Source organism: Macaca mulatta, chromosome 17 (assembly GCF_049350105.2).
Source record: "Macaca mulatta isolate MMU2019108-1 chromosome 17, T2T-MMU8v2.0, whole genome shotgun sequence".
In the NCBI taxonomy this organism is placed as follows: domain Eukaryota; kingdom Metazoa; phylum Chordata; class Mammalia; order Primates; family Cercopithecidae; genus Macaca; species Macaca mulatta.
The window spans coordinates 10,700,071-10,724,711 of record NC_133422.1 but is presented as its reverse complement, the minus strand read 5'-3'; the positions used below and the strand labels follow the sequence as shown (position 1 = coordinate 10,724,711).

Below are 24,641 nucleotides of genomic sequence, written 5' to 3'. Positions count from 1 at the left end.
CACAACATGAGGGAGAGGAGTCTGCAGACGGCTGATTGGTGACGACTGAACACAATGGAAAGGCAAGTCGCTATGCCGGAAGCCTTTGAAGGGAGCCAGCAGGGTCTGTGGGAGGTTCAGGACACATACCTACAGCCCTGCTTCCGGCCCCACCCTTGGGGAAGCCTTTTGCGGGTCATCCTGGGACTCCGCTGGGAAGGCCCCAGGAGGTGAAGCATCCTCTGCAGAGGAGATGGCACATCTGGAGGTAGAAGACAGACCTCCATCTGGGCTCCGTTTAACTGCTGTGATTTGGGATTGTAACTTACCCCATGAAGCCTCAGTTTCCCACATGGAAAATCAAATCAATCATTGTTATAACATTTTACTTTTTTGTTATGTGATGTAATTTACACAGTGCTTTCGTAGACATTATCCAATTCAGGGAAATAATACAGAGCAATGCACTTTGAAAAGAATAAAATGCTTAACATGTGTGAGGAATTCTTTTCTTTCTTTGAAAACTACTCCGGATGGCTTGGCTATTGTTTAGTTAAGAGAATTACACAACTTTTGAGACATGGTTCCTTATCTTGTGTAGGCTGAAAGGCAATTAAACAATTATTCATGTCAGAATCTGAGGTAAATAAAAGGCTGCTTCAAAGAGTCCACTTACGGATTGAAAAGCAGTTGAGTAGAAACAGAGAGTGGTCTGTAATTTCCTTCTGGAAGGAATATCCACTCCATATGGCCTGAAGCAAGAATTTCAAACTCCTCTGTGAGGAGAAAGAGACAGAAATAAAAACTTTAAGTTTTTTTACTCCGATTTGTCCCAGCCATTTTCTGAACAGCCTATGGAAGCCATCCGCTCCTCTAAACAAAAATAAGCTAAGAGACAGAAAGAACGATTAGATTTCTGTGTGTAGGGATTGTTCAGTCATAAATCAGTGTCTTTTTCCAAGAGGAAGGTGCCAGCAACAAAAGTTGGTCATAAAAAGGACATTAAACTTTAGTAGTCTCTTCACTGTTCCCTCCCACATCCAGCTGCCAACAGCAGAGACAACTGTGAGACACAGTGATGTGAAGTGACTGCTCCACTGCCAGGCAACAGGCGACCTGGACGCCAGGCTCCCTGGCGGAAGAAATAGAAAGTCAATAGCAAACACGGATGCCTTCCTCCCTACCACATCACCTCCACTTTTCACCATTGCCTGTGCGATACACCCGCCCCACAATGCCTTCCTCAGCCTTTTACTTCTGTTTCCAGTGAGTCAAGAAAAACTTCTCCAACTTGCCCTGTGGAGATGAGTGAGCCCATAATCCACTTACACGTGTGACCTTTACACAGCCTGGACCCCCACAGAGCAGCCAAACATGCAGTCCTGCAAACAAAAGGAATTTCAAGATAACTCTCATCTTTCACTAATTATCCCAAAACCCAAAGAGGATCCATACACACATCCGAAGCCTGCTTTAAGGAGGCTTCCTCCCCTGTGTATTCCCAGCATCCTGTAGTTTCCCACTCTGCAACTCCAAACTCAGCTTGTCCCATCACCAGCCCCCAGCCTCTTTTCTTTCCCTCTCCCCATGCCCCACTGCCTCTATTTTTTAATTATTGCAGATTGACCAAGTGTCTATGAAGCTGCAGCAAGGTTTCTTCTTTTTTGGAGCAGGGAATGGGGAGTGATTGGGCTTGGCTGTGACAAAATGAGTTTTGGCAGGCTCAGTGGGCAGAAGCCATGAACACCATCCCAGTAAGTACAAGGGACTCTAGAAGCGTAGAATTCCCTTAGTTCCTGGCTGGAAACCCAGCTCCCCACCTCCTCCCATCCATCAAGCTGGCAGCCGTGACAATGTCAGAGCCTGAGCTCCTGCCCAGACTTCTGGGTGAAGTGGTCCCATGGAGCAAAGCTTGGTTTGGAAGATTTGGAGAACGTGAGAGAACGTTCTCTTACCACAACCTCTTCCCCACCGCGGCCCCTTCCTAAGTTGCCATTGAAATCTATTTTTGCCAGGGCAAAAAATAGGGGCAGTGAACAGCTTCTGCCAACAGTGAGTTTGTTCCAAGCCCACCCCACAGTCATGGGTCCCTCGGAGTGTCACTGAGTCACAGGACTCATGGAAGTCTGCCCATGTCATGAAGATAAACTACTGCGATCACTTTAAAAATCTTTCTCATCACGTCCTTGGGAAGATAAAGGGGCGGAATTGAGCAGAAAGGGGCAGAGGTGGGACTTTTTTTCACTAACCTTAACCTTCATGCCAAGAACAGAGATCTCTGTCTGAAAGCATGTCTCAGATGACCATTTATTTGCTCTGCCTGGTAAACGCTGGTGTGATGCGTGGCTCTGAGCATTAGTCATTCCCTGCTGGGAAGGAGGTTAGAACGCCAGAAGCAAGGCTATTGCAGAACTGGACTGTGTGGGTCACTAAACCACAGGGGAAAGGGTGGAGAAGCAGCTGGTGTTCCGCTGAAAGGTCACAAAGCATTATTTCTACTTTAATATCCAGAGTTCAAGTGGAAATAAACTGAGAAGGTTAAGATCTAAGTGAAAATTAACTGAAGGCAACTGTGCCATTTGGACTCTGAGATGTGCTTGCTTGGGAGAGGGCAAACCATGCTGGCTATCTTTCCATGAGCACAGCTGAACAGGAATAGGCATTAATAAGGACAAACATAAAGAAAAAATTGCTAATTATTGGCAGAGAGTGCCAAGAAAAGTTGGTGGAATTCTCTTCTTTGGGGACCCTGGGAAAAGAACAGTAACAGTTAGGTACAGAGGCACCTGGAAGCAAATAACTTCTCTCCCTGGGACAGTGGCTCTGTGCTCTGTGTAACCGAGTTCTTTAGGCCACTGTAGTCTGGGTGAGTCACTCCAGGGTTATAGGATGCAATAGCCATGCTAATGAAAACTCACTGGTTCTGAGCCCCCTTCCAGAAGAACTGTGGATACTTTCAGCCTCTTTTCTCCCTGCAGGGTCTCAAAGAGCTCATGTTCTGTCCTTGGTGATTAATACAGATTTCTTGGCTCTTCCCAGCCTGCCAGTCAGTGGCCTTAATTTGCCACTTCTGTTGCTAATTCTCACTCTTGCCTCAGCATCAACCCGATCATTCTTGCAGCTGTAGATGTTGGCCTTCCTGCACCGGATGCTCGCAGAGAGGGGAAGGTGCTCTCCTCATCACCATTTCTAACAAAAAAATGAGAAGCTTGCATTCTCACTTTCTTGCTGAGCTTCTCCTGGTGGAGCTGCCCATGAGGTTCCTGATGGCTGGAGGAAATATGAGGATACCTTTCCCTGAACACCCACCACACCTCTCTCAACAATCAGCTCATGTTCCAGGACAGATGCTGTGAACAACAGCAAATGTAGAGCAGGTACTTGAAACTATGCTCACTGCTTTACACAGATGATCTCATTTCATCTTTACTGTAACCCCATGAGATAGGTATTATTATGGTCCCTATTCTGCAGATGTGCAGAGAACCAGCACCTCGACTGTCTGATTTCAGAGAGATCAGAGATCAGAGGTTGGCCTGGTTGGTTCTTCAAGTCAAGAGGACTTTTTCTTCTGTCCCAACAAGTGTCCTTTGGGTCACCAAGGCATTAGTTCTCAGTGGATATTGCTCGTGTGCCTGACATAGGTGGCCATTAGGCCACCGTCCATTACACATGCCAATAGCTCTTGGTTTTCTTTTATTTGCAATACAATTCAAAAATGTGAATAAAACCTCAAAAAATAGGGAAATGAAGTCTGAACAATAAAAATAGCTGAGATATTGAGTATTTAATATTGCCAGGCACCGTTTGCCAAGCACTGTTCTGTGAAGACAGTGCCTGGCAACATTAAATACTCAGTATCTTAGGAGGTCGGTACTATTATTATCCCCATTTTACAGGCCGCCAAGAGGTTAAGTAACTTGCACAAGATTGCACAGCTCTTAATTGGAGCAGCTGGCATTCAAATCCAGCAGTAGCATCGGCCTGTTCCTTGCCAAATACAACAAGGCTCTCTACCTTCTTGGATGTTTATTTCCTACCACACTTTTAAAAACAATTCACCAAACACAAAAGAAGTAGCTAAAACAAGGGGCTCACATTCAATGAGTAATGTAGAGGCACAGCTTTGTGGTTGGTTCCTTCTCTCAGTTCAGTAATGAAAATAATACAACACATAAAAATATAACAAAACAGAAAGAGGTGAGTGCCCTAAGGAAGATACAAGTAGAGCCCTGTGGAAGCTACGGTGATGGAAGTGACCCTGCTGAGTTAGGTCCCAAAGAATCACTGGGATCTCCACAAACAGATGGGAAACACAGACGTAGCACTGTAAGCAGAAAAAGAACTTCATGGAGGAAAAGTGTCCTGGGGTCCAGAAATAGTGAGATACTGATATCTGATGGATCAAGTAGGAAGTCATGGATGATTCCAGGATGAGAAAAAATGCATAGATTCATCACAACAATTAGCAGGTGAAATTTAGTGATATTTTCAACATACACGTGGCCTTCAGAAACACTTGGTAGTGGCACATGGGGCAGAAGAGTCCCACATATATGGATGTCCAGGTTTACACCAGATGTCCTGGCAACCCATTTGGTTAGCAACCCTAACCATTCTCAAAAAGATTGTTGCATAGACAATAAATTATATGGCCACCCTGTATCTGGCAAATTGAAAGACAGGGCTCATCACGTAGGTGTAATAAAGGTGCTTAAGAAGTCATATTATGGCCGGGCATGGTGTCTGACGCCTGTAATCCCAACACTTTGGAAGGCCAAGGCAGGAGGAGCACTTGAGCCCAGGAATTCCAGAACAGTCTGGACAACATGGCAAAACCCCATCTCTACAAAAACAAACAAACAAAAAAACAAAATTAGCTGGGTGTGGTGGCACACAACTGTAGTCTTAGCTACCCAGGAGGCTGAAGTGGTAGAATTACTTGAGCCCAAGAGGTCGAGGCTGGAGTGAGCCGTGATAGTGCCACTGTACTCCAGCCCAGGCAACATAGTGAGAACCTGTCTCAAAACCAACAAACGAAAAACCAAAACAACCCCACAAAGAAATCATATTTTAAAAGCCTACAGCTCAATGCCTAGCTAAGCTTTATAAAGAATGCGGGCTCTTTGACACTTGTATACAATTGCAACCATAGTTGGTTTTGGAAGTGTCAGTTCTTTCCCCCAACCCTATTTGGTGTGAGCCATTTTGCACAAGGTAACCCAACCAGTGTCTGCCACAGAGATACGCAGGAAAAGCCAGCCTTAATGTATAGTAAAGAAAAAGCTTGCTTAAACACATACTGACATAAACTGATAAAGCTAATTTTTATCCAAGCCCACTTTTGGATCTCAAACAACTGAAGTCAAAGAAGTTAATTAAAAACACATAGAATTGTCAATGAGTTTAAAAATAAAACACAAATTTCTTTGAAACAATGAGACTTAACTAACTCTGTGGTAGATTAGTTGGCTAGTCTTTTGCAGAAGAGCCAACTTATTTGTATCTGAGATAAAACATATTCAGGAAAGAAGGAAAACTGCAAAGTGGTCCCAGAACAGAGAAAGCAACAAGGAGGAGGCAGTTTTAACTGTCCTTTCAACTTTGAGGTGCAATCTGTCTACAGGGCTCCCTTGGGGGAAGCACAAGCTCTTTCTTTTAGTGAAGTCTGATTTTGTTGATTGATGCTGTGTTGTTGCTGGATTGTATTACTATGTGAAGTTGAAAGGCTTAACGTTAATGTGTCTTAAACTTCAAGACTTGGAATGCATGCTCCCATTTAAACTTGACTGTTCTGGGCAATGTGTTTTCATTGGCTGGATGTCTAGCTTGTGCATTTCTGTCATTTCCTGATGTGTGTGGTATGCTTTGAGCACTGCAGACAGGAAACTCACTTTTTCTCTGGCTTTCTTCTGATTTTTCTGTTTCTTGATTATTGGAAAAATGAATACACATTGATAAAAATAATAATAAAGTGTCACCCCAAAAGTCTTATCTTTAAAATAATGTGGAATGGCAACGCTAAAAACAAAGCAACTTGGACTAATTTCCACTATGAATAGGGAACAAAGAATCTGCACCTTCCCTGATTTTGGATTCCAGATTCCAAATATTTCATAAAGAAAATATGACCAGCTGCATGAATTGTAAGGTACATGCCATGTGAGTTACATACACAGGGAGAGGTTGTTTTTAAAACTTCCTGCTGGCAAAGTCAGACTTATTCTCCTTGCCACTTTGAACCCTGTCAGATAAAACCATTCCAGGATGAAGTCGGAGATACGTCATAGTACATTTTAACCCATTTATGCCTGAGGTTGCAATTTTTTGAGTGCGAAAAATCAGACCCTAGTGATAACTTTGAGCAGTAGGATATAAATAACTCCCACATGCTGAGTGTTCCAATAATGGAACACTAGGCATAAACAGGTTTTAATATAAAAGCTTAAAATTTGTACTCCAAAGCAGGGAAAACTTGATTATATTCATTTACCCTCTATTGGGGCATCACATCAGCTATATTTTTAAAGGAATAAAAAGCATGTCACTTCCTTTGTATGCATATCATCTAAATGGACACTTGGAAGTCAGTAACAGGTGGCACTGAAATGCCACATGATGGAAATAAAATCATCTACATATATAGTTGTACTCCTATAAATACTTACCTTTGTATCCTCATAAATATTATGAAATACATACATGAAAGTTTATCTCATAAATAAAATCCAATTTATAATCAGACACTGAGGGTCTGAAAAGACCCCATTCTGGGGAGAAAAAAGACCTTAAAACATATTTGCCTTATACTTATGTGATTCCTGCATACTTAGCATGTGATAAGTTGAAACCATAGCATGAAATACTCTAACAGAAATCCCTAAGGAAAGCAAGAAACTATTTATCCTAATTGGCCTAGTGGCTTATTTCATAGTCAAGGAGTGTCAAAGACATTGATTGTATTCCAAACACATACCATCCTTTATTGAGATCTGGGAATGGAGCAGATAGAGTGCCTGGGTCCAAGTTTAAATCTAAACCATCAAAAACAAATACATTAGTGACTGTTAAACTCGGCATGCCAGGCCCTGTTAGATGCAGAGATATAAATGAGCAATACCACGGTGGGTTAAACGGTGGCCCCTGAAAAAATAGACCCGCACCCTCATCCCTGGAACCTGTGAATGTAACCTTCTTTGGAAAAAAGTCTTTGTGGATATAAGTAAGGATTTTTAGATGAAATCATCCTAGATTAGCCGGGTGAACCCTAAATCCAGTGACAAACATTCTACAAGACAAATGGAAGAGTCACACAGGAGGAGGAGAAGGCTGTGAGAAGATGGAGGCAGAGGCTGGGTGATGCAGCCGCAGCCACCAAATAACTGGAGCCACCAGAATTTGGACCAGGCCAGGAAAGGTCCCCGCTAGAACCTTCAGAGGAACCCAGCCCAGCAGACACATTTATTTCAAACATCTGGCCTCCAGAACTGTGGGAGAATAAATTTTGGCTGTTTTAAGTCACCAAGTTTGAGGTAATTTGTTACAGCAGTCCTGAGAAACTTATACAAATAGCATCCCAATATCTAGGAGCTCAAGGACAATATGCAGAGCGGGACAAGTCGGAGGTAAGTTACTTCTCTGAAACTCATACCTGTAATCCCAGCACCTTGGGAGGCCAAGGCAGGGCGATTGCTTGAATCCAGGAGTTCAAGACCGGCCTGGGTAACATAGCAACACCTTCTCTCTACAAAAAATAAAAACAAAAAAATTAGCCTGGTGCGGCGGCATGAGCCCATAGTCTCAGATACTCAGGAGGCTGAGGTGGGAGGATCACTCGAGCCCAGGAGTTCAAGTCTGCAGTGACCTGTGATGGCACTGCTGCACTCCAGCCTAGGCAACGGAGCAAAAGCTACTTCACTACCAGCAAAACAATAGGCAGAAAAATTTAATTGTGTGAATTTTTGAAAATCCACATTAGATTAGGACTCCCACACATATCTTTTCCAAGGCCACTCCGTTCTGGATCCTCCAGCTCCAGATACTGGCCTCCTGGGCTCGCTGGGAATTGAAATCAGGCCTTGATACTACGTGTTTCCAAGCAGAGTTTTTGAGAGGTCTTGAAGAACAGGCTTGAGTAGAAAGTCATATTTTTTACACACTTATTTGTTGACACCAGATGTGGAATATGGGCTTTGAAAACCACTGTGTGTGTTGTGACAGCCTCAGCGTGGCCTGGGACACACCCACGGTGAGGCTTCTGCCGTGAATGAGAATGAGCGTATCAGGCTCGGTAGTGAGCCGGGCTGGACTGACATCCACAGCGGGGGTTCAGAAAGTTCTCAAGAGAAAATTCCCGTGAGGAAGGATTCTCTCCCGAAGACCCAGAAACTCCTGAGTTTGTCTGTGAAATGTTACCTATATGTTCACTTTTCTGAGAGAATGGCTGGGGCTTTTATCATCTTTTGAAAAGGTTTCACGGCTATAAGAACCCAGAGTGAGATTCGGTGAGCTTGACCTGTCAGAAAAGCCTCAGTTGTTAGAGCAAAGTAGGATTCCAAATACAAAGATGGGGCTTTTACCTGGCATGCTCCTGGAGCCGTCCCCTGGGGGCAAGGCTGGGGCTGAGGGAGGACAGAGCAGACTGGAAGCAAAAACTGGATGGCTGGTCAATGAAGGCCCAAGCAGCCTTGCTGTGGAGCCCCACACAGGGACTAACACAGCAGAGAAAGCCGTTCCCCACCTCCCCCCAGCCCCGGGCGAGGCTTTGGCACTCTAAGCCACTGGCAGAGATCGGCTGCGCTCTCCAGAGTGGAGCACATGCGAGATGCCCCCGAGGCCCCCAGAAATCTGGGAGCAGAACTGCAGGAAGCTACACCTCCTGCTTCAGCCCGAGGGGATAATGAAGTCAGCAGAATTCAAGTTTTCAATGTTACTGAAAACTCATTTTCACCCTCAGGCGTGGGAACTTTGGGGCCACACACCATTATGAAATTTGACAGAGGATTTATACCCCCAAAGATTATTGATGTTCATTAATTCACATTAAATTCATTTCAAATTTTAATATTTAGTACCATGTGGAAAATCCCATAGATTCCTGTAGATTTAGCTACATTTTTCCGTAGCTAAAATGGCAACGTTAATGCTGGTTCCCAAATAAACCCCAGATACTATGCTTTCCCGGAGCGTTACAGAATGGAGAGGTCTGTATATATGAAGAACGTTGGGGATTATAAGAATGTGCACAATTCTGCCAACCATGACTGGGCATCATTTTCAGACTCCTGGTAGACCTCCACGGGGGCAGCAGTAGGCTAGACAGGCCTGCCTTCCTCTGGGCTTGATACTGCAGGCATCTCTGCTTCAGACTACAATCATCTACCCAAAGCCTTTTCATCTTTTCACTGAGGAAAACAAGAAAACCAGATCCCTTCTGAAAACACTTGCAGAAAAAGAAAAAAAGAAAGAAAGCAAATGCACAGTTTTTATTGTGCTTTGTTGTTTCATACGGTCTCAATAGAGGCAAGTAACAATAGATGATATATTTACCTAGAATGGGTTTCCAATAAAATGGGGAGAAAAGGCTTAGGGAGTTCTTATTTTGTGATTTGTTTAAAAAAACAAAAAAGCTCAAGCCTCAGCCCCAGTCTCTATTGAAAAAAAAAGGAAAAAAAAATCAGAAAAGAGGAACTTGTTGGGAAGTGGAGTGAATGCTGGCTTCCCCCAGGCCCACTCAACCCCATCACCATGGAGACTCCTGAAGGTTCCAGGAATGACTCACGGGATTCGCTGGCGAAGCCTTTGAAATGGAAGCAGCACCGGAGCACAAAGACGAACTTAGTCTGCAGCCCTTGAAGACCGTGCCTTTGCCTCCTGACTGACAGCCTCGGATGTGGATGGCAGGCTACAGAGAAGGTGCCCTTCCCTTCTTCCAGGTCCTCATGACTTGGGGGCATTTTGCTCATGAGAGCAAAGGTCAAAAAATGGTTTTGCCTTGGATTGGCTCTTGCCCCACTATTGGAGAAATATTGATGTAAACCCTTGCACCCCACCCCCCGAGTGTGAATACTTCAAAGGGGAGGCCAGGGGCCCTTGGGATTAGAGAGAGGGTGGTTTTCAGAAGCACTGGGCTGGAAAAAGGTGTGGGGGAGCTATGGGCCAAGTTTTTTCTTGGGCAGCTGAAATGTATTCCCCTGGCTGTCCCTCTGGCTACATAAAACTGGCTCACATTAGGTTCCTTCAAAACTCAAGAATGCAGGCTGTTATAAACTGGCTTTGGGTTTCATCTCTGCTGTAGCAAGGCTCTACATTCAGAGAGCCACCAGAAGACTCCTTCAGAGTTTTATCTGCTGAATGTCTGTAAATCATAGCTGGCAATTTGTGGAACAGGGAGAGCACCCTGCCCGCGGCTGCACGGAGCTCCTGCCCCTGAGAATTCACACGGGTGGAGCACAGGCATGGCCGGTGCCCTCCCAGAGAAGCCCCCTTGCTGAATATCTGAGGTGCCTCTTTCCCAAGGGCCTCGACGATGCAGCAGGGCTTCTGACAGGGAGTCCACACAAATGTCAAAGTTTCTGGGCACAGCAGGCACCCTGGGAGGCATGCCAGCACCCCCAAGTGCCAGCTGCCATTGCTAACCCAGAGCACCCGGTGTCCTCCCGTCAGGAAGCTCGGCCCAGGCTCAGATGCGGGGTCAGGTGGGGCTGCCGACCCACTCACCCGGCACTGCCACGCTCAGCAGCCACTGTGGAAAACCTAAGGAGGAAGAGAAACTTCCCTGGTCCGGCCCAGTCCTTGTCTCAGACTCAACAGCGCTGAGTCCAAAACTCGAGGGAGTTTGCCAGGGTTGCCTCCATAACACTTTTCTAAAACAGAAGCTCACCAGAATTCCCTCCTCCAAAATGCATAGAAAATACCCTTCTTTCCCTCCAAAGGGAGAACCACCGTGAAGATGCGTATTCTCTCCTTCCCTGCCCTAAATATACATCCTGGTGACTGCAGACCTGCTTCACCACGAAAACAAATAAGAAATAAAGGTCTGAGCAAAGCTGCAGTCGCCTCCTCTCAACTATTTATTCTGATTTCTCGACAAGTGAGTTAATTGGATGGGCCCTGTGACAGACATTCCATACTAAAATTCATAGCTTTCTGCCAAAACAACATATTGTGCGCTGCTATATTTTCCTTGTTGGAACTTGGCGCTGACGTGGGTCCCGAGCAGTTTCATGCGGGAGTGGGGAGACTGAAGGCACTGAAACAAAGGCGGCACCCGCTGAGGCTCCCAGCCGGCCTGTCCTCCGTTCTCTGCAGCAGCACCTGTTCCTTGGCTTTTTTATTGTTACTTGGGCTTTGCAAGGTTCAAGTTCAAAGGGAGCCTCAGGAGTGAAGAAACAGATGCCGGGTTTGAGGCCACACCAGCTGGGGCCTCCCTGCAGCCTGGGAAGGGTTTGGGCTGTCTGGCAGCCTTGGTGGGCCCAGCTGCCCCGCGCAGGCCCGTCTTCTCTGCGGAGCCCTGTCCCGTGCCCCAGTCCCCATGCGCAGGTCCCTGCGGGGAGGTCCCGTTGCCCCAAGGGAAGGACCGGGCCGGTGTAGGCTTAGGGCCGCGGAGCACACACTCGCCTGCCCTGAGCGGCCCAGCTGCTGCCACCATCGCTGTCCTGCACGTTCCTTTCCCTTTCAGCAAACGTCAGCAGCTTCCTCCTCTGATGCAGGGATATTCCCCCTCTGAAATAGCGCTGTCTTCATTTTCCAGGAATTTCTACCCGTCTCGGTTCCCTCCATCCACCCGCCAGGGCCCAGCATCCACCATCCCTCTGCGTCCTAGGCCTTTTCTCCTGAGATTCAAGGAGCACCATGCCGACACGCCCAGGCCCCTGCTGTCCTCTCAGGACGGGGGGTCAGCCTTCACACCTTCTCCACTCTGTAGCCATGTCGTGGGCCTTAAACAGGTAGAGAGAGAGGTGGGCCTTTGCTCCCCACGTCAGTCCCCAGAATGCTCATCAGTCAGCAAGCAGGCACCAGCTCCCAGTGCAGCTTCACTACCCCACAACCATCGCCCTGCCAGAGCCACGGACTCCCTCCAGAAAGCCTCCAATAAGTAGCTCGGTGCCCCTGATTCCACCTCACAGAGCCCTGACTCCACCCAACAGAACCCCGGACTCCACCCACAAAGCTCTGACTCCACCCACAGAGCCATGACTTCACCCCAGAGAGCCTTGACTGCACCCCACCGAGCCCTGACTTCACTTAACATAACCCTGACTCCACCCAACAGAACCCCTGACTCCACCCACAAAGCCCTGACTCCACCACCAGAGCTCTGTCTCCACCCACAGAATGCCTGACTCCACCCAACAGAGCCCTGACTCCACCTCACAGAGCCCTGACTCCACCCAACAGAACCCCTGACTCCACCCACAAAGCTCTGACTCCACCCCACCAGAGCTCCTGACTCCACCCAACAGATTTTTGACTCCACCCACAGCCCTGACTCCTCCCCAAAGAGCTCCTGACTCCACCCACAGAGCCCCTGACCACCCCACAGAATCCCTGACTTCAACCCCACAGTGGCCCCTGAAGCTCAATCCCTTGTAGGACAAGGAGTTATGTGAGCTCCTCACCCCTGTGCTGTCACTGTTTCCCTAATGGCTTCCCTTAGATGACCTCACATAGCATGCGTCACAAACTGAAGGAGCAGAGTAGCATCCTCTCCATTCCAGAGGCAACCGCAGTGGAATGTCATGATTTGCTTACAGTATCACAGCTTGTAACTGGCAGCAGCTCCAACCCAGGGACCTGGGCTCAGATTCCATGCTCTTTCCAACCTTTCAGGCTCCTAGAGAAATTAAAATCAACCTGGAAAGTGTCTGCCTCTGACTGGGGACATTCGAGTGTGCATATCACCCACAGGGAAGAGGTAGGAGGAAACGAGCTTCTAGAGTGACAGAAGGAGCTGAGGAACAGAGCCCAATAATAAAGGAAAAATTTAAAAAGAAAATTGACACAAGAGAAGAAAGTCCCTATTTAGAAGAAAATACTTGCTCCATCAGAGCCAAATGCCTCGACGTTTCTGCCTGAAACCATCTATATTTCTGAACAGGGCTTGCTCCACCCTACAGAATCCTGACTCCACCCTGCAGAACCTTGGTCTCCAGCCCAGCTGTGACCTGGATGCCCTTTCCCTGCCTCTGGCCAGCCCAGATGCATTCCTTTCTGCAAACCCAGCTCCAGCACGTCTTCTCCACAGCCCGTGGTGCACCTTGCTGCCTCCCGTGTCTCCTTCTTGCTGAAGTCCCCCGGCATGTCCACACTATTTGAGGCTGCTTTAATTGGTCCTCGTTGGTATTTTGTCTTGAGAAAGTCCTTCGGTTGTTGTGTGTGTTTCTGTTTTGGCCCCTTCATCAGATTGTAAAGCCATCGAAGATGGAAACCTTATCTTCTATTTCTCTGTTGGTTTCCAGGAAGCTGCTTTCTGCAGGTCTTCCCTTGACCTCTCAGGATGCACAATCTCAGTCTTTCCTGGCTTGCGTCAGCATTTAACATCCCGTTTGGAGTTTTGGTCCTCTTAGCATTTCTTCTCCTCTCAAGCTACACCCTCTCCAGGCATCCTCACGCACGCACAGTTGCCACAGCTGCTTACAGCTGAGACTGTTTCCAGCCAAGTATTCAAAGCCATTTCTCAACTTCCAACTGGGCCTTTCCTCCTGAAAAGTTCTGAGGCGTCTTCAACTCAGTATGTCCTGAATTGAAGAAACTACCTATCTCCCAGCCCAGTTCTTTCTCTGGTATCGTCTGTCTTTATTAATGCTCCCTCATCCACCCAGTCACCCAGAAACCTGGGATCACCCTAGACTCCTCCCTCCTCATCATCGCCACTGTGCCCAGTCCTTCCAGTCCCTCTGAGGGCCGGGGCCTGAGCCAAGCTTTTGACTTAGAGCTTTCCATTTACTGCTCTCTACAATGCTACAGAGAAAGCCCTATTTTACCTCTGTCTTAAAAATGAAGACACCCAGGCTGGGCACAGTGGCTCACACCTGTAAGCCCAGCAATTTGGGAGGCTGAGGCAGGCAGATCATTTGAGGTCAGGAGTTCGAGACCCAGCCTGGCCAACATGGTGAAACCCCATCTCTACCAAAAATACAAAAATTAGCCAGGCGTGATGGTGCATATCTACAATCCCCGCTACTCCGGAGGCTGAGGCAGGACAATTGCCTGAACCAGGAGGCAGAGGCTGCAGTAAGCAGAGATTGCACCACTGCAGTAAGCAGAGATTGTGCCACTGCACTCCTGCCTGGGCAACAGAGTGACACCTTTCCCCCCACCCTCACCAAACACACACAAATGCACTCAGGCTGGGCACAGTGACTCACACCCGTAATCCCAGCACTTTGGGAGGCCAAGATAAGAGGATCACTTGAGCCCAGGAGTTCAAGACCAACCAGCCTGGGCTACATGTCCTAAAACATTCAAAAATTAACCAGGTGTTGTGGCATGTGCCTGTGGTCCCAACTACTTGAGAGGCTGAGGTGGGAGGATCACTTGAGCCGAAGAGATTAAGACTGCAGTGAGCTGTGGTCACATCACTGCACTCCAGCCTGGGTGACAGAGAGAGACTCTGTCTTAGAAAAAAAGAAAGAAAGAAAGAAAGAAAGAAAGAAAGAAAGAAAGAAAGAAAGAAAGAAAGAAAGAAAGAAAGAAAGAAAGAAAGGGGGACACCTGGTTTAGAAAAGGTAAGAAATTTGCCCAAAGTCACACACGGAGTAAGTGGTGGTGTTGAGATTCCCAGCCAGATGAGCTGACCTCAGAGGAGACAAACATCTTCCTGCAGTCAGCCAGTACCCACTCTTCACAGTACAGAGCCCATGAAGTGGAGAAAACCCATTTTTTAAAGGAGAAAACTGAGGTTCAAAGCAGGTGGTGACCTGACCCATGCTCACCAGAGTTACAACTGTTCTCACTCCTCTATAGCACAAGCTACCTTTGAGAGAACGGAGCTCCAGAGCATTTAAGAGGTTTCCTTCTGTTCAGTGCCAACTGAGTTTAAAATTCCCATGCGAGTTATGATTATCATTTCCGTTGATTCATTTCCATTGATTGAGAATAAAAAGAAGTGGTTTATGTTGCAGCACGAAAGATCTAAATTAGAATTTTTTTAAAAAAAAAAAACCTAGATCTGGAGAGCTGATAGATTTTTCATTTCCTTGCTAAGGGAGTCTGTGCAAGCTCTCTCTGGAAATCCTTTGAAATGGCTTAGAGACCTGGTGTAGCTAGAATGAGTGTGGAGGAATCCAATATGAAGGTAGCCCAATACAAGGTTGCAAACAGGCTTTTGGGTTTGTAGACATGTTTGATTTGGCACACCTAGTGTTTTACATGAAAATCCCAATTTCTGGCTTCTTTTGAAAAACCAGTTGATATGACAACCCAAGCCTTTCTGCCCCAGTTGGCAGCAGTCCATGCTGGAGCAGGGTCAGCCTGCCTCCTTGGACAGCGCTGGCACAGTCCACTTGGCCTCAGCCCCTGCAGCCAGCTTAGCTACTGATGTTACCTTCCTGGGTTCTTTAGGCATATGAATTAGTGACCTCACATGACACTGGTAGGGTCAACCTTTCAAATGTGCATCTTTCCACTTTCCACTTAGCCAAAATCTGAGCTATGCCAGACATTTTGTCAGATAGCATCTGAGCCCGGACTAGAAGCTGAATTGCTCTTGCAGTGAAAGGACTGATTCCCGCACTCCTATTTTATCCCTACATGAAAACATGGCAAAATCGTTTCCTTCTTGCTTACCTTCTAGGAAAATCAGAAGTATTCACCAGGTGTTGAAATAGAAACGTATTTCTTATAATTGCCAACTTGGCTGCACTGAGTCACATGTTGATTTCTACCTAATGAAAAATCCAGAGCAGACTGGAGTCTGACAGATAGAGCCCGATTCGCTATTTACTCTGGTGCTAATCACAATCATGTTTACAGGAAAATGCCCTCATCTGCTTCCAGCAGCTCCAGCCACTCAGCCATGTGAGCGCTGTCTTCAAAGTCAATTGCCTGTCATTTTGCTGATTTATGTTGAGCAACTGCAAGGACCCCTCGAGGTATTTGTAGCTAGCTTGATGATTCCCAGCTTATAAAGTGGCAGTGGGCAGAGTATTTCAGTTCAAATTCCCATCAAGACAGAATTTAAATCCCCAGCCCTGCTGCTCATATTTGCAATGTGAGCACTTTAGATAAGCAGAAACTATCAAACCCTAAATGCTGGGGGAAATACAACCTGGATTTCTTCAAATGGAGCCTGAGCCCAAATCTTCTTTCAGACCTTGGATAGGAAAGTGATTCTAACAGTTTTTAAAAGAGTGATCACATATGCTTTTTCCCAAGAAATAGTAACGACTGAAGCAAGACAGGCACTATCAGATTAGATTGGAGAAGCCAGAAAACAAATTTCCCTCACCGCTTGCTGGATTCTTACATTTCAACCAGCAGAATCGAATTTCTTTGGAATTACTTGCCCTCTAACAGAAGTTTTCTTTTTAAAATGAAAATATTGCCGAAAAGGGAGGCCTATTAAATTACTAACCCATTAGCTTCTGGTTTAGCTTCAATCTTAGAGAAGCCCAATTCCTTCTAAACCTCTCTCCCCCTACACTGAAAGTGCTGGAGGTGCCAGATCTTGGTGCACTGGCCTTGGCTGCCGAGATCCAGGGAAGTTAGATGGCAGGTAGAGTCACCCACGCCCTGTGGGATGGGGGTCCCTTCCATGCACTCTCCTGGCAAGTGCTGAACCACCAAAGGTGTAAGCGGATGTATTTTTCAGGTTCTCCCTCACAGCATTTTGAAATCAAACACAAGATTTAAGGATTGCTCGCAGCCTGCATTTTCTGTATTTCTTGTTCACTCAACGTCTCAGGTATTTAATAACATACTCACTGTTAGGGCTCAGAGAAGCTGTTTAGAGGTTCAGCTCAGCCCCTTCGGGTCACAAAACTGAAGTACAATGACTTCCCCAAAGTCAGCAAAGCTCAAGGATCCATAAGAACCCAGACATGTGAGATACTGAGTAATCCGAACTGAGGCCGACTCCAAAAAAGGGCTCCATTGACTCATCTTTCGGTCATCTTGCTCCAGCTCTCAGAGAAAGTGCGTATTTCTTCCATTTAGAAAAGAGACTGCTCACGCTTTCCATGTCATTACATTTCTTTACTCCTCTCTATATTCCAGCTGCCTTTCTTCGTGTTTTTGTCACTTGCCCTACTTAGCCATCTCCAAACTAGCTACCTGCCTCCGTGCCATGGAGCATGCTTTTCTGCAGCTTGGCCTCACGATTCTAGGCCAGCTTTTGCACCCCCTACCCCCTCCATGCTTATAAAACTGGGTTCCCTGCTTCCTTTCTGTGTGCTGTTATGCTTCAGAAGTGCCACTGGGTGGCAGTGTCTCAGAGCAGTCCTGAGCCCTGCAACGTGGCTTTGGGCTGGGCTGCTGGTTGCTTGTCTGTTACAGCACAAACAGGCCTGTGTGGACAGGCAGAGCAAAGAGAGAGTCGCGGTGGTGCTCTGGAAAGGATGAGTATTAGATATTAAGGAAATGAGGGACAGAGGTCTGCGTACTGTGTCCTTTCGGAGCTTGCACTAGCCACAAAGCTGACATCTGCCGTCATTCTAACAAAGGAATCTCAAATCCTAAGGCTGTTTGGGAGGTGTCCTTGAAAAGAATGACTATAAGCCTTTGCCCTCCCTGTTTTGATTTTTCAACCCACCATTGCGCCCTGATTCATCCATAAAAACAACAACCAAAAAAAAAGCAATCCCCGTGAGCATTGTGTGTTTGCTGGACAGGATAGTAATGGCCTAATCCTTCTAATGGCTTTGGTCACTGCAGGATATTAGCTATTAGAAGGGTCTGTTTAAAAGGGGGTGGTGGGGGAAGGTAGGGCCATCTGCTGATTATAGCATGCATGAGGAATGAAGGGAACATTTAAAGAGACACCGTCCATTGATTTAGACACAAATAATTAGTTTGTAGTTGAAAAGGCGTATTTAGGGCTTGAATTTTAGTATCTGAATTATTTGCTTAAAGTGCAAATGTGATGTCTCAGACTGGAGACGATCCCAGGAACTATTTGATTCCACCTCTCATGCTTTTTGTAAAGAACTTCTCCGGAGACTTAAAGGAATGTGGCCTGAAATGCATCAACATTGACATCATGGGTTGGAGTCTGTGGAAGTCAAACCAAATGTTTTTATTATAAACAGGTCAGCCCGGGACCAAACTGTGAAGTACACGTTTGATTTCCATGTGTCCCACCCCCAGCCCCAGCCTTGGCCTCTGCACAGAAAATAGTTCCCAACATCCCACCAGGTGGCCCAGCCCCCTCCTCGCTGACTCCCCACTTCACCTTCCCTTCCAGGCCTGACAGCAAACTAAAGCAAACAAAATCTTCCCAAGAATCCTGACATATTAGGAAATGAACGCACGCTCTCCATTCAGTAAAGCTGGGGGCAGGCCGACCTCACCTCCCAAACGGGAAAAGCCTAGACTAGAGGTGAGCAGAGACCTGGCTTCCCCTGTAGGCCAGGCCCTGGGTCCATAGGCAACAACTCTTCTGGGAACTGGGAACTGTATACAGCAATTCAATGAGAAGGAAGATGTGGAGGATGTATTTGGTATCAAATGCATCCCGTCATCCCACAAAATCAAAACTTTGGTCCCTGAACCAAGAGAACATAAAGCCTTAGGGAAAGACAGTTCCTGAATATTGAGAAGTGAATACTGACTAATGTAAGGTGGCGCAGGCTGCCTGTACGTGTCCCGGGAGTAGGTGATGCAGGTGTGGAGAGACAGTCACAGAGAAGCCACCCGGGGAAGCAGAGTCATGGAAGCCACCACGGGAGAGATGAAACACAAGTCAGGTCTTGAAGGAAGAATAGATTCACCTGGCCACGGAAAGGAGGGAGGGCATTCCTTGAAGACCTTATATTAGCAAGATAACGGAGAACGGGAACACACAAGAATGAAAACATGGCTTACATGGTTGAAGCGGAGAGTCTGGGAAGCGTAGTAGAAGAAAAGGTGTCAGTAGATACGGGTAAGATGGGGAATTCCTGAAGTTGGCTTTTTTTAGACTGCAAGGAGCAGAGACACTCGAAGCACCTTAAGTGAAGGGGGTTGACTCTGAGATGCAGGAATGAGGCAGGAAGAGCACACAGCCCTGCCTCTAAAAATGCAGGGGCAGTCACATTGCCAAACTCCGGAGAGACAGGAATGTAGTGTGGGAGCTGAGTGTTTTAAAACCTCATGAATTAATTAAAAATTTGAGGTATGGTAAGGCAAACAGATAGGAGACAACTGCCAGCAAAAAGATAGCTTGTTACGGTTTCCAAGAGGAGGGGGCATGCTATGCCACGTGGGGAGGGGGCACACAGGGGAGCCCCAGAGCGAGTCGGGAGGTCGCCGGAGAGGCTGGACCTGTGGACAGGGGCCCTTATTGTGGTGCATGCTGGAAGGTGTGGGCAAGGCAGAGCAGGTAGGCTCAGGGTGGGCTGGTTTCAGTGGGCTCTGGGGTATATGGGCTCTCCTTAGGGACTTGGCCCTGTGAGAGGAGTGATTAGGGCAGGTGGGGAGGTGGTTGGGGCAGGGCTGTGGAGGGGTTGGTTTGCATTTGAAAAGCACGTTGCGGGGGGGGGGGGGGTAGGGGGGGAAGTAGTTTTCTATCTTTGGAATAACTGGTAACCCTGGGAGGGGCAGTCCCTCCAGGGCTAGCAAGACCCAGATGTCAAAGCATCAGAATATAGAAAATAAAAGACACAATTACTGCACCAAGAGAACATTCGGAACACGATGTAGCTCTGGCGGTGCCCTCGCCTGTGGCTGCCACCAGCGCTCTGGATTGGGTGACCAGCCCTCGGCCCCACGCTGACTCTCCTCTGCCGCTCCTGTCTGGAGTTAGACCCTGGGAGAGGATCAGCTTGTCTCCGTGGCTTCCAGCCAGGCCCGGCTGCTCCTGTTGGGCGGCTCTTTATGTCAGGCCGCGCGTGCCGGCTGCCCATGAATCAAGCACCCACTCATTGTCTAATCAATTTATTAGTGGGTCTCTCGGCTTGGCAAGCTGTCCTCAGAGCCCCCCATTGGGGGAGGCCTGCGTGGGGAGAGACATTCGGAGGATTCCGAGAAGGAGAAACTATGACCAGCACCTCACTGGGCTTTTCCTGTAGAAAGCTTTTGGAAGCCTGGAAATGAGTCTGGGTTACAACTGCAGAAGTGCCCAAGGATTTAAACAGGGCGGTGACATGGGGAAGCATCATTGTTATGAGGAAGATTAATCTGACAATAACAAGTGGGACGCCCTGGAGAGGGAAGAGGATGCTACAGATGCCAGCACCTGGAGTGGGAGGGGACCACAGGACAGAGAGAAAGGGGCAGTTCCCAAAGAGTGGCTGAGGAAAGCATTGACAGAACTTAGTGAGCAACTGGCAGAGGAAGGAAAAGAAGAGGAACCTAAAGGCACACTGAGACTGCAAGCCTGGTAGGTAGAGAGGAAAATGCTTCACTGACACTGACAGTAGCAAAGTATGCAAAAGGAGCTGATATGAGGGGGATTCTTTTTAGATACACAAACTTGTATTGGGAGATGGACACCAACAGCCGTCAACTGTTGCTGAGTGGGAACCAGTGTGTCTGTAGCAATGAGACACTTTGCTGAGTAGACAATTTATTAACTCTTACTTTTTTTAACTCATGAGTCCGGTAGATCCATGAACATAATGACCACATTTAGGTTTTTCCAAGTTTTCTCAGAGCCCAAGGTCTAGGTCTTGAATTGAACTCATGGAGATAGAGAGTAAAAGGATGGTTACAAGAGGTTGGGAAGGGGAGTGGGGTTGGGGGTGGCGAGTGAGATGGTTAATGGGCACAAAAAGTAGTTAGAAAGAATGAAAAAGGTGGGATGTGGTGGCTCATGTCTGTAAGCCCAGCACATTGGGAGGCCGAGGCAGGTGTATCTCTTGAGCTCAGGAGTTCAAGACCAGCCTGGGCAACATGGCAAAACTCCATCTCTACCAAAAACACACACACACACAAATTAGCCGGGCATGGTGGCATGTGCCTGTGGTCCCAGCTACTTGTGAGCTTGAGGCGGGAGGATTGCTTGAGCCTAGGAGGCAGAGATTGTAGTGAGCCAAGATCATGCCACTGCACTCCAACCTGGGTGACAGAGTGAGACTGCATCTCAAAAAAAAAAAGAATAAAACCAAGTATTTTATAGCACAACAAGATGACTATAGTCAATAATAATTTAATTGTACATTTAAAAGTAACAAGAAGAGTATAGGTGGATTGTTTATGACACAAAGGATAAATGCTTGAGGTGATGGATGCCGCATTTACCCTGAGGTGGTTATAATGCATTGCATGTCTGTATCAAAATACCTCAGGTACTCTATAGATACACCTACTACGTACCCACAAAAACTGAAAATTGGAAAAAAAAAATAAGTCCAGGTGTTGGGTCCGGAGTAAATAGGTGCTCACCACACTTATTTAATGTCTTCTGCCCACCTCTGTCCAAGTATGAGTTTTATATAACTAGAAGCATGACTCTCATACAAATATATACTGAACACCTGATAAAGACTGATTTCACTCACGAATGAGGGAACCGACAGGGAGGTAAAACTGCCCAAAGAGTATTTGTGGAACAGACACTTACATGCTTTCTCAGGAAAGGAATATTGAAATAGCTTTGCAAAGTTAAATACAAAGCAAGTGAATACCCTACAGGGCAATATAACTACGACCTTTTAGGTTATCTTTTCCACTGGACAGAAATGTTTGCATCTCCAACCAGACAAAACAAAAATCATTTGCAACTTAACAATCTCCTACAAGTTAAACTCTAACTCCACACAGTTTGGGCCCTAATCAATAGTTACTAGTACGTCAAACCAGGTGTACTCCCCTAGAGAACTGGGTGATCCTCGCATAAGCCTCTCAGACAATGTTTCAATACGACACTGAAAGTCCTGGGGTCATCTTTTTGCTTTATTTCTAAGTTTGGGATAATTTCTAACTTACATCCTGCCTTAAGATGTTAGATTTCAACTCAAGTGTCGTTTCCTTAAGCCAGCCTTCCTTGGCCTCCCTGACGAGGTCACATCCTCCTATTCACTTTTGCTTCCACAGTGTCAGGTATTTCGCCTTCTTGGCAGTTACATTAAAAATTATCCTGACATTGTGAAAACAGTAAAAAAAGACTTTATTCAGGACGATTCCAATAGGTGTCAAGATTCTTGCAGCAGGAGGGAGAGATGGAGCTCAACTCCTAACATGATAAGAACAAGCGGGGATTTATAGCCAAGAAACAGAGTGAGGGGTAGATGGATAGAAAATTACTAAGAGAAGACATCACAGGGAGGGGATTCTTGCTAAACTGACTTAGGATTCTTGCTGAAGGCAGGCAGGGTGATAAAAATTGAGGGTGAGGAATGAGGAATTTGATCAAACAGGGAGAGTGATCAGATATCAAGGATAAGGGCATTCTTGCTAAACTGACTTACTCTTGCTAAACTGATTTTTGCAAAGACTGGGTGACATAAACACCACAAGTACAGAACAAGAGCCAAGCTCAGAGCTTGGGCCTAGTTGAGAAGAGTGTTGAGAGGAACCTGATCAGCTTGGTCAAGGAAAGAGTCTTTGTTAGTTACCACTAGTCTATTTTTTTTTTTTTTTTTTTTTTGAGATGGAGTTTCACTCTTGTTGCCCAGGCTGGAGTGCAATGGCGCCATCTCGGCTCACTATAACCTCTGCCTCCTGGGTTCAAGCGATTCTCCTGCCTCAGCCTCCCGAGTAGCTGGGATTACAGGCATGTGCTACCATGCCCAGCTAATTTTGTGTTTTTAGCAGAGACAGGATTTCTCTATGTTGGTCAGGCTGGTCTCGAACTCCCAACCTCAGGTGATCTGCCCGCCTCGTCCTCCCAGAGTGCTGGGATTACAGTTGTGAGCCACTGCGCCCAGCCTGCTAATCTAATTTTTATGTGTCCATGTGACCATGGATTCACAGCTGTCTCCCTTTCTAGACTGTAAGTTCCTTGAGGACAAGGCCATCGTTGGCTTCTGCCTACCATGCTCTTTCAGCACCTGCGCTGGACTTGAGACACAAAGATGCTTAGTGAATGAATTTACTGAATGAATGAATGAGTGAACACCTAGTATACTAAGCCCAGGGAATGTCTTGGAAGACAGAAAACAGACCACACACACTACTGCTAATTCACTAGCTTGCCAGTTGTTATTTCTCTTCTTTGTTTCTATTTGCTTAATTGCACCTTTTCTCAATTGACTGCCTGGCCTGCAATTCAGCTCTGGGGGAACTCAGAGAAAAGTCAGGCTGTTTGCTGCACAGTGTGCTGGTGCTGACTCAGCCAGCCGGCTCTGCCTGCTGGGGCCTAAACACACGGATCAAAGTCCTGGGGAAATGATTTGCCAGAGCCACTAACCTTTCTCTCTCCTGCAGATGCTTCCTGGTTTGTACTGCCTGACCTCCCTCAAGGTTCTTCTCCATTTCCCAGGAGTTCAGGACTCCCCCGCCAGCCTTAAGTTAAGAGGAGACCCAGGAGGACAGGATGGCCACCTGATAGGTTCGGTGTTTAATGTGCCAGGGTGGAGGAGGGAAGAGGAGAGGTGTGCTGAGCTCTGAAGATTGGGAAAGGGCTCCTCTTCTCAGTAGGCAACCTCTTTAAGAACTGTGGTCCCATTTCCCAATCCCTTCACTTCCATTTCCATTTCTGAGTGGTCATTTCTAATTAGCCTCAGCCTATACCAGCTGTCAGACCTCCCTGGCCCTCCTGCTCTCACTCCATTGCTTGTTCCTTCCAGGATTCCTATTCCTAAAGGCTGGAGGATCCAGGGCTCAGGCCAAGGACCTCTTTTCTTTAGACATTCACTCCTGTTATTGCATCTCTAGGTGACCTGACAGCTTGCCAATGTCTGTTTGGAGCCCAGCCACCTCCCCAGAATGTCAGGCTTGTGTGCTGTGCTAGGTGGCCCCTGAGATGACTCCCATCTTCCCCACTGCCTGGTGTTCACACCGCTTCCTGAGGGTGGGCTAGATTGCTTCTGAGATTAGGCCTCTGCCTTGCTGGCCCTCTCTTGCTCTCCTGCTTGCTCACTCTGATGAAGGTCGGCTACTGCGCTGTGAGCCACTCTGGGGAGAGGCTCATGTGCCCAGGAACCGGGGACAGCCTCCAGCCAACAGCTAGTGAGGGCCTGAGGCCCTCAGTCCAACAGCCTGGGAGGAACCCAATCCTGCCAATAGCCACATGCATGAGTTCAGAAACAGATCCGTCCCAGAAGAACCTTCAGATAAGATCACAGCTCCTCAAGTTCAGTCTGTGAGACACCCTGAGCCAAACAGGTTGCAGCTTCCTCCTAAGCAGATAAGTGGAGCCATCAGTGCTGGCTCAGTCTGGGGAATACACCTAAAGGTAAGACCCAGCTAAGCCACACTCAGATGCCTTCTGCCACAGAAACTGTAAGATATTATTTGTTGTTTTAAGCCGCTGAGTTTAGGAATAATTCGTTATACAGCAGTAAATCAGTAATACTATATTTAACTGCCTACTTAGCTTGGATGCCTAAAGAACATCTCATACTTAACACTGATAAACCAGA

General features: G+C 47.0%; 1 long non-coding RNA gene across 1 annotated transcript in view; it reads right to left on the bottom strand.

The window, feature by feature from the left end:
• Nucleotides 1-348: 348 nt before the first annotated feature.
• The window catches only part of LOC144336244 (uncharacterized), a 41,658-nt gene continuing 17,365 nt past the window's right edge, over nucleotides 349-24,641 (bottom strand). The window contains exons 3-5 of the long non-coding RNA XR_013407863.1: nucleotides 7,631-7,723; nucleotides 1,309-1,361; nucleotides 349-1,111 (exon numbers count right to left, since the gene is read on the bottom strand). This is a non-coding gene — a long non-coding RNA (uncharacterized LOC144336244). The remainder of the gene's footprint in view (nucleotides 1,112-1,308; nucleotides 1,362-7,630; nucleotides 7,724-24,641) is intronic.